The sequence below is a fragment of the Suricata suricatta genome, chromosome X (assembly GCF_006229205.1).
Source record: "Suricata suricatta isolate VVHF042 chromosome X, meerkat_22Aug2017_6uvM2_HiC, whole genome shotgun sequence".
Lineage (NCBI taxonomy): Eukaryota > Metazoa > Chordata > Mammalia > Carnivora > Herpestidae > Suricata > Suricata suricatta.
The window spans coordinates 83,964,624-83,974,224 of record NC_043717.1 but is presented as its reverse complement, the minus strand read 5'-3'; the positions used below and the strand labels follow the sequence as shown (position 1 = coordinate 83,974,224).

The window sequence follows — 9,601 nt, the reverse complement described above, 5'->3', positions numbered from 1 at the left end:
AATTGAATGAAAATAAAAATAAACATCAAACTTTGAGGGGTATAGCTAAAGAAGTGCTAAGAAGAAATTCATAGGATTAAATGCTTATATTAGAAAAGAAAAGAGGCACCTGGGTGGCTCAGTTGGTTAAGCCCTCTGACTCTTGATTTCTGCTCAGGTCATGGTCTCACAGTCAGTCGTGAGACTGGGCTCTGCTCTGGGCGTGGAGCCTGCTTAAGATTCTTTCTCCCTCTGCCCTTCCCCTGCTCATGCTCGTTCACTCTCTCTCTCTCTCACTCTCTTTCTGTCAAAAATTTAAAAAAAGAATAAATGAATTAAAATTTAGAAAAAAAAAGAAATCAGAAAAAGTCTCACTAACTTAAAGGCCTGACTTAAGAAACTAAAAACAGGGGTGTCTAGATGGCTCAGTCAGTTAAGTGTCTGACTTTGGCCCAAGTCATGATGTCAGTTTGTGAGTTTGAGCCCTGCATGGATGGGGCTCTCTGCTGACAGCACAAAGCCCACTTCAGATCCTCTATTTCCCTCTCTCTCTACCCCTCCTCTGCTCATACTCCCTCTCTCTCTCAAAAATAAGTAATAAAAAAAAAAAGAAACTAAAAACAAACTCAAAGCAAGCAAAGGGAAGGAAATAAATAGAAGTCAATGACATTGAAAAAAGAAATAACAGAAGTTGAGTTTGTCAGTCTTGGGGCATCTGGCCGGCTCAGTGGTAGAGCATGTGACTCTTGATCTCAGGGTTGTGAGTTCAAGCCCCACATTAGGTGTAGACTTCACGTATTAAAAAAAAAAAAGGTTGAGTTTATGAGTCTATAGTTCACAGAATCTACCTTCTTCCATTTTGAAAATCAGAATAATATCTGGTCCTCTCCCAGTTTCCTCACATACCTAGCCCATTTTCATGATTCCTTAAAGATTCTTAAACAGCAATGCTATAATACCATCTGTGATTAGTCTCCTGGGATATAAACAGACTGTGACAAGAGACTTGAAGTCACAAACTCAACTTTTATCTTGATACTGGATTCATTCTTACCATGCAGAGTTCTGCCCTTTGGGATGAAGGCAAAAGCCAAATGGAATTTGAAAACTTCTCTGTATCTTACAACAATATGAGCCCTAATCACCAGACCCTAGCTCTCGGTGGCCATCAGAGTAACTGTGTAGAACCCTAAGACTCTGGAAAACAGTTTGAAACTCAATATACTAAACAATAGAAATAGAAAAACCAAGGCTCCATAAACTCAATTTTCAGCAGCTTTCACAACGTCACTACCTGACCATGGCTTTTTCTTTTCTTTTCTTTAATGTTTATTTATTTATTTTGAGGGGGGAAGGGCAGAGAGAGAGAGAGAGAGAGAGAGAGAGAGAGAGACTCCCAAGCAGGCTCCATGCTGTAGAACAGAGCCTCACACAGGGCCCTATCTCACAAACTGTGAGATCATGACCTGAACTGAAATCAAGAGTTGGAGGCTTCACTGACTGAGCCACCCACACGCCCCGTTTGACCATGTCTTGTTAACCTGTGCCTGTTTGCCCTCCTTTAAAAAATGTAGATATTAGACTCATTCTTGTGTGAACATGCTAATGGAAGAGTGACTCTGGAACCATCCTCTTAAGCCATGATAAGTATAATGTCACAATCACTAGTAAACCTCAATGCAACCTCTAGGTATACCTCAGTGGTGGAGTTTCTTTTCCAATAGCCTAGGAGGACACTATTTCAGCATGCGGATAAACTCCTTCAAGAGCAACAAAACATGAAATACAACCTTGAATAAAAATTTAAAAATCATAGCACAGAATAAATTGATTCCTGAAATATTTACTAAAATAGCAGCCAGCATCCAGTAGTATATCACTGAATACCTTCCTGTGACAGGAGAATCTGAGCCAAAGAGGTTTTATCTTCAATGTATTTTTGGAACCTGTATTTATGAACCAAATCTGTGTTGTTCATTGAAAAGTAATTGTTTGGGAATTTGTTATGCTCTACTAAATGAGAATATAAAGGACAAGAAATATACTCTATTATGAGCATAAACACTCTTTCCTGCCCCCTCCTTTTGTTCTTCTGCCTGCCTGCTCAGGACTGGGCAAGGCCCTTGAGAGATACAAAAAGGTAAAGGAACGGACCCTACACTGAGGGAGTTGATGGCCTGGTTGAGATAATAAACCTGATTAATAAGTATACTAAAGCGATAAACATGACGAAGTTGCTGATGAGTACTCTGGGAGTGGGAAGGCCATGGGCTGTTGGGTCAGAGAAGGCACCAAGAAAGAGACTAAACCTGAATTAGAACTTAAGGAATGGCTAAGATTTGGAGAGGCAGCAAGGAAAGAAAGGGCATTTCAGCCATATGGGGCAGAGTGATCAAAGGCTCTATAGAGTCAGAAATGTATAAAGCATGCTTGAGAAACAAGGGTAGACTGGACAGTCTATGTTGAAGAATAAGAAGGATGCAAGTAGGTCAAGACTATGGATGATGTCCCACACTAAGGAGCTTTGGCCTTAGCCCATTAGCTACCACTACCGTGTAGTCATTTGCATCAGAATCACCTGGAGAGAGGGTTTACAGTGAATTACAGTCCCGAAGTCCAATGACTCTGATTCAGTAGGATTCGGGCCGGGGGCCAAGGAACCTGCATTTTGAACAAGCATTCCCCCCACCCCCACACACATACCTCATCAACTGATTTTGATGCCTGATAGAATATAAGAACTCCTTCAGACAATGGAAAGTCAATGAGAGGCTTTTAAAAGAGGAGTACCAAAGTAACATAGCAGTGATACAGGAAAATAAATCTTCAGTTGTATAGTGGGCTGACTGAAGAGAAGGAGATAAGGAAAGTCAGAGAGAAGGCTTTCCAATAGTCCAGCAGTTCAGTCTCATCTCTATGATTTATCCATCCCTCTGTTCCCAGGGCCTAGCATAGAGTCTGGTACATAGTAATTCACTCAGGCAGAGTTACTTGTGAAGTTAATGAAGCTTAATGCTTTGGAATCCCTTACTTGCATAGACTCTTTCCCTGTCCCTTCTCCTTTGTTTTTTAATGTTTATTTTTATTTTGAACTAGAGAGACAGAGAGAGTGCAACCAGGGGAGGGGGAGTGAGAGACGGAGAGAGAGAATCCCAAACAGGCTCTGCACGTCACTGTCAGTACAGAGCCCAGTTCAGGGCTCAGTCTCACAAACCAAGAGACCTGAGCTTAAATCAAGAGTTGGATGCTCAACTGACTGAGCCATCCAGGCACCCCTCTTCTTTTTTTTAATTTAAAAAATGTAGGGTACCTGGCTGGCTTAGTTGGTTGAGCATATAACTCTTGATTTCAGCTCAGGTCATGATCCTAGGGTCATGGGATCAAGCCCCACATCAGGTTCTGCACTAAGCATGCAACCTGTTTAAGATTCTCTCTCTCCCTCTGCCCCTCTCCCTCACTCATGCGCTCTCTCTCTCTAAAAACATTTTTAAATTTAGTTTTTAAAATAAATAACTTAAAATTAAAATAAATAATTCTTAAATTATTTCACTTAAAGGTAGCCCCCAAAATTTTATAAAGCCTCAGACTCAATAAACACTACATCTAGCCTTGTATTCAGTGTTTATTTAATTTTTTTAAATTTATGTTTTCAAGTTTGTTTTGAGAGAGAGAGACAGGGAGGGGCAGAAAGAGGAGAGAGAGAATCCCAAGCAGGCTCCCTGCTGCCAGCACAGAGCCGGACCCAGGGCTCAATCTCACAAAGTGTGAGATCATGACCTGAGTTGAAATCAAGAGTTGGACACTTAACCAACTGAGCCACCCAGGCACTCAAATTTTATTTATTTATTTTGAAGGAGAGAAAATGAGTGCACATGCACACACATGGCCCAGGGAGAAGCAGAGAGAGGGAGAGAAGGAATCTCAAGCAAGCTCTGCACTGTCAGTGCAGAACCCAACATGGGGCTCAATCTCACAAACTGTGAGATCATGACCTGAGCCAAAATTAAGAGTAAGACATTTAACCAACTGAGCCATGCAGGCATTCCTTCATTGTTTTTTAGTAATACCTACACCCAACATGGGGCTTGAGCTTACACCCAGGAGATCAAGAGTCACATGATCTTCTGACTGAGCTACCCAGGCCTCCTGTATTCAGTGTTTATTGAGTTGAACTCAAAGATTTAATCTTTTGTGGGGCACCCAGGTGGCTCAGTCAGTTACGTGACCGACTTTGGCTCAGGTCATGATCTCGAGGTATATGGGTTTGAGCCCTGCATCAGGCTCTGCGCTGACAGCTTAGAGCCTGGAGCCTGCTTTGGATTCTGTGTCTCCCTCTCTTTCTGTCCCTCCCCCACACTCATGCTCGCGCTCGCTCGCGCTCTCTCTCTCTCTCTCTCTCTCTTTTAAAAATAAGCATTTAGGGGTGCCTGGGTGGCTCAGTCGGTTAAGCGTCCGACTTTGGCTCAGGTTATGATCTCACGGTTTGTGGGTTTGAGCCCTGCATCAGGCTCTTTGCTGACAGCTCAGAGCCTGGAGCCTGCTTCAGATTCTGTGTCTCCCTGTCTCTGCCCCTCCCCACTCATGTTCGGTCTCTCTCTGTCTCAAAAATAAATAAAATACTAAAGAACTTAAAAAAAAATAAACATTTAAAGAAATTAAAAAGATTTTTTTAATGTTTTATTTATTTTTGAGAGAGAGAGAGAGACAGCGTGAGCAGGGGAGGGGCAGAGAGAGACGGAGACACAGAATTCGAAGACAGGCTCCAGGCTCTGAACTAGCTGTCAGCACAGAGCTTGATACGGGGCTCGAACCCATGAACCGTGAAATCATGACCTGAGCCAAAGCCGGACACTTAACTGACTGAGCCATCCAGGCACCCCTAAATAAATTTTTTAAAAAGAAACATTCATTAAAGAAAAATTTTAATTTTTTAACAAACCAATTAATGTGTTCTTCCTCCTTGCTAAACCCCTTAACCCCAGTTTATTCTCAATATAATAAATTGATCTATTAAAGCAAAAGTCTATATATATCACTCCTCTGCCCAAACTCTCCAGTCTCGGAGTGAAAGCCAAATCTTTACAACGGCTATAAGGTCCTCTACAACCTAAATACTTCTCTTCTCTCACCCCTCCTCTCCCTTCTGCTCACTCTGCTCCAGTCCTGTTAACCTCTTGTTGTTCCTGGAGCATGCTGGGAATACTCTGACATCAAGGCCTCTGACAATTCTGTTCCCTTTGCCTGGAATTCTCCTCCCTGCGGATATTCTCAGGGCTCAGTCTCTCACGTCCCTCACAGCTCTGCTTGAATGTCACCTTCTCAGTGACATCTTTTCTGACCACATTCTCTACACTGCAATCATACATACATACTCCCTCTATCCTCTGCTTTAGATTTCTTCTTAACACTTACCATTATATAATATATATTTCAATTTTTGTTTTGTACCATCAGAAACATAAGGTCTGTGAGATCAGGGGTATTTGTCTCTCTTGTTTTCTGGTATTCTACCACTTAGAACAGTACTCGATGCATAGAAATTGCTCAAAAAAATCCTCATTGAATGAATGAATGCTACTTTTGAGCTGTGTAAATCACTTAACATAAGCCTCAGTTTTCTCATCTATAAAATTAGATAATAATAGCACCTACTTCATAGTCTCCTGAAGTTTGGAAGGAGATAATTTATTAACATTTAGCACAGAATCTTGCACAAAGTAGGCAATATAAGTGTTAACATAGGTCCTTAATAGCTTAATCCAAAGAATACCACCTACTCTACTTCCATAGAAGACAAGCCTGAACCAGGCATTTCCAGGCCTGGCCAAGTTTAACAACAGACCTGCTACTGCAGAAGCTATTTCGCTCCACTGATGAATGCCGCTGACAAGTACAGGGGCAAACAGACACCCTGAGAGGCAGACGTGGCACACCAGAGGCTCAGCCAGGACATGGTCTCAGGCTAGAAGAGCTGGAATATATCTTGTTTTACAGGGACATGAAAAGGGAGCCAAGCTACATGCATATTTTGCTTTATGGATAAGGGGTCAATCATAGTAGGAGCCCCACTAAAAGACACTCAGCACCACCCAACACATGTGTACATCCTGGTGTGCTTATCAAATAAGCCCTCTTCTCTTTATTCCTTAGGCATCATGGGAAGCTAAATCAAGAGCAAACCTACTTACACAGACAGCAGCAGGGGTCATAACCATTGGTGGCATATGATCGTTACCTAATCTTGACTCTCTATTCGTTAAGTCGGAGCCAGCCGCTCTCACTCACACCTACGCACGCTGAGCTCAGTCAGGACCGAACAGGACCAATGCTGCTCCCAACATCTGCTCCTGGACTTCATCCTGGTTCTTTACTGTCCAGTTGCAGCCTATAGATGTGCGTCCTCCTGACAGGAAAGGGGGCTAGGGAGAGAAACATACCATCATGTTACAATGTGCTCCCAGCATATATGTGGGTCCAGCTTTAAGATCATAACTCTTTTTAATAAATTTTTTAAACATTTGTATTTATTATTGAGAGACAGAGAGAGAGCACTAGCAGGGGAGAGGCAGAGAGAGAGAGAGACACAGAACACAGGGAGCCAAAGCAGGCTCCAGGTTCTGGGCTCTCAGCACAGAGCCCAAAGTGGAGCTCGAACCCATGAACCTCAAGATCATGACCTGAGCCAAAGTCAGTCACTTAACCAACTGAGCCACCCAGGTGCCCCAGATCATAACTCTTGTTTCCTCTATATCTACTTGGAGAATAGTTTTCTGTACACACTGAATAATAATAGCAACAAATACTAACTACAATTTAGCAATTACTATGTATGAAGCACGAAATTACCTTTACACTCATTGGTTTTAATTTTTTTAGTGTTTATTTATTTTTGAGAGAGAGACAGAGCACAAGTGTGTGTGCGACAGAGAGAGAGATAAAGAGAAAGAGAGAGAGAGAGAGAAGCACAAGCAGGGGAAGGGTAGAGAGAAGGAGACACAGAATCTGAAGCAGGCTCCAGGCTCTGAGCTGGCTGTCAGCACAGAGGCCAATATGGGGCTCAAACCCACGAACCATGAGATCATAACCTGAGCCAAAATCAAGAGTCGAATGGTTAACTGACTGATCCACTCAGGAGCCCCTACACTCATCGGTATTAAACCTTCAGTAACAGGTGGGAGCCATTGAGGACTAGCATCCATAGCTGTGAGCTGCCTTATGGCTGTGGGCCTCAACAGGGGCCACAAGGTGACCAAGACGAGCAAATGCCTCCCCAAGCACACCAAGTTCATGTGAGACATGATCAGAGAGGTGAGCAACTTTGCCCCATACCAGCACTGAGCCATGGAGCTGCTCAAGGTCTCCAAGGACAAATGCGCTCTCAACTTCATCAAGAAAAGGGTGGGGACACACATCTGTGCCAAGAGGAAGAGAGAGGAACTGAACAACATCCTGGCAGCTATGAATAAAATGGCATCCAAGAAGGACTGAACCCCTCCCCTCTGTATGTAATAAAGTCTTTTTGGAACCTGAAAAAATAAATAAATAAGAAATAAACCATCAGTAACACATTAGATACATACTATTTCCCCCATTTTATAAAGGGGGAATCTGAACTGACTCAGAAAAACTAATTTGTTTATATAAGTTCATATAGCTAGCCAGCGATGAAGTCAGGATTCAAACATATCTGCCTTGCTCCAAATCTATACTTGCCATTACAGAACACTGCCATTCTAGAAAAAGATAATTTAACCATATGCATGAAACTAACTTGAAGACATAAAGTCCATATCAATTAGGCAATGTAAAGTTGAGAGGGACCGAGAGCAGTTTCACCCAACTCAGAAAATAAGAGCAACAGCATTTGGATTTAGATTATGAATCTGCTTCTGATTCAGTTCTTCTGTAACTGTGAGAAAGGTCAATATTCACTTTCCCAATTTAGTTGGCTTCTTCTTGGTTGCTTTAGAGTTTGTCTACTTGGTCCCCAGATAACCTAAGCAGCCAAGTTCAGTGTGCTGTGTATCAGGCTGGGTCTAATCAGGAGAAATAAATGACATGGTAATTTTAACAGGGAAAACTTAATATAAAAAACTATTAATTATATGAGGTGCCTGGGTGGCTCAGTTGAGTGTCCAACTCTTGATTTTGGTCTAGGTCATGATCCCAGGGCTGTAGGATCAAGTCCCAGGTGGGGCTCTGCACTGAGCATTGAGCCTGGTTAAGATTCTCTCTCTCCCTTTGTCCTTCTCCCCAACTTGCACACACTCTCTCTCTCGAAAATTAAAGAAAAAATTATTAATTATAACATAAAATTGCAGTAACAAGGAATTGGCTAGGAAGAAGTAAAGACTTCTGTAACTACAGAAATAGCAGGAATACCTGAATGGTTCAGTCAATTAAGCATCTGATTCTTGATTTCGGCTCAGGTCATTTCACAGTTCATGAGTTCAAGCTCTGTGCTGACAGTAGGAAGCCTGCTTGGGATTCTCTCCCTCTCTCTTCCTCTAGCCTGCTTGCACACATGCGTGTTCTTTCGCTCTCAAAATAAATAAACATTAAAAATAATAATAATAGGGGTGCATGGGTGGCTCAGTCAGTTGAGTGTCCAACTTCAGTTTAGGTCATGATCTCTGGGTTCGTAGGTTTGAGCCCCACAGCAGGCTCTATACTGACACTGTGGAACCTGCTTGAGATTCTCCCTCTCTCTATGCCCCTCCCCAACTTGGACTCTCTCTTTCAAAAAGAAACAAAAATTAAAAAAAAAATAAAAGAAACAAAGGAAAGAATAATAAATAAATAAATACAGTAGGGGCACCTGGGTGGATCAGTTGGTCAGGCAACCGGCTTCAGCTCAGGTCATGATCTCACAGTTCCTGGGTTTGAACCCCGCATCAGGCTCTGTGCTGACAGCTAGCTCAGAGCCTGGAGCCTGCTTTGGATTCTGTATCTCTCCCTCTCTCTGATCCTCCCCTGCTCATGCTGTCGCTCTCTGTCTCTCAAAAAAATATAAATAAATAAATAAATCCAGTGAAACCTTGGTCTGTGAATATAATTCATTCCAGAAACATGCTTGTAATCCAAAGCACTTGTATACCATTGACTCAGTTGTGATTGTGTGACGTTCGGCATCATGTCCTACTCGTATTGCAAGACATTTCTCATTTATCAAGTTAAAATTTATTAGAAATGGTTGTTCGTCTTGCAGAACATTTGTAGAACAAGTTGCTCGCAATCCAAGGTTTCACTGTATAGAAATAACATATACAAGGAGCAATCCCTATCCCCAAGACTGAGATTGAATGCCCAAGGAAGAGCCCCTCCTCCAGTAGGGTGAGATACAAACACTGGTGGAGAGGACACAGCCATGGCTGACCAGATGACAGAGAGGGTGCTGTGCTGCCACACCAGTAAAATTGCTAGAAATCTGTTCTTTGGAACCTGTCAGAAATTCATGCTCATGGGAGTTCATAGGAAGTGCTTAAGCAGAAGCATTCCACTACAAAATCACCTAAGAGGGCATTACCAGGAACACCTTTGGGCAGCTGGGAGCTGCTGGGTCTCTTGCACCATAGAAGCTAGGCACTGGAGAAGCCACCCACGCTACAGAAGCTAGATGACG

General features: G+C 42.5%; 1 pseudogene; it reads left to right on the top strand.

The window, feature by feature from the left end:
• The first annotated feature begins 2,438 nt into the window (after positions 1-2,438).
• On the top strand, positions 2,439-7,467 carry LOC115283483 (annotated as a pseudogene).
• The last annotated feature ends 2,134 nt before the right edge of the window (positions 7,468-9,601 follow it).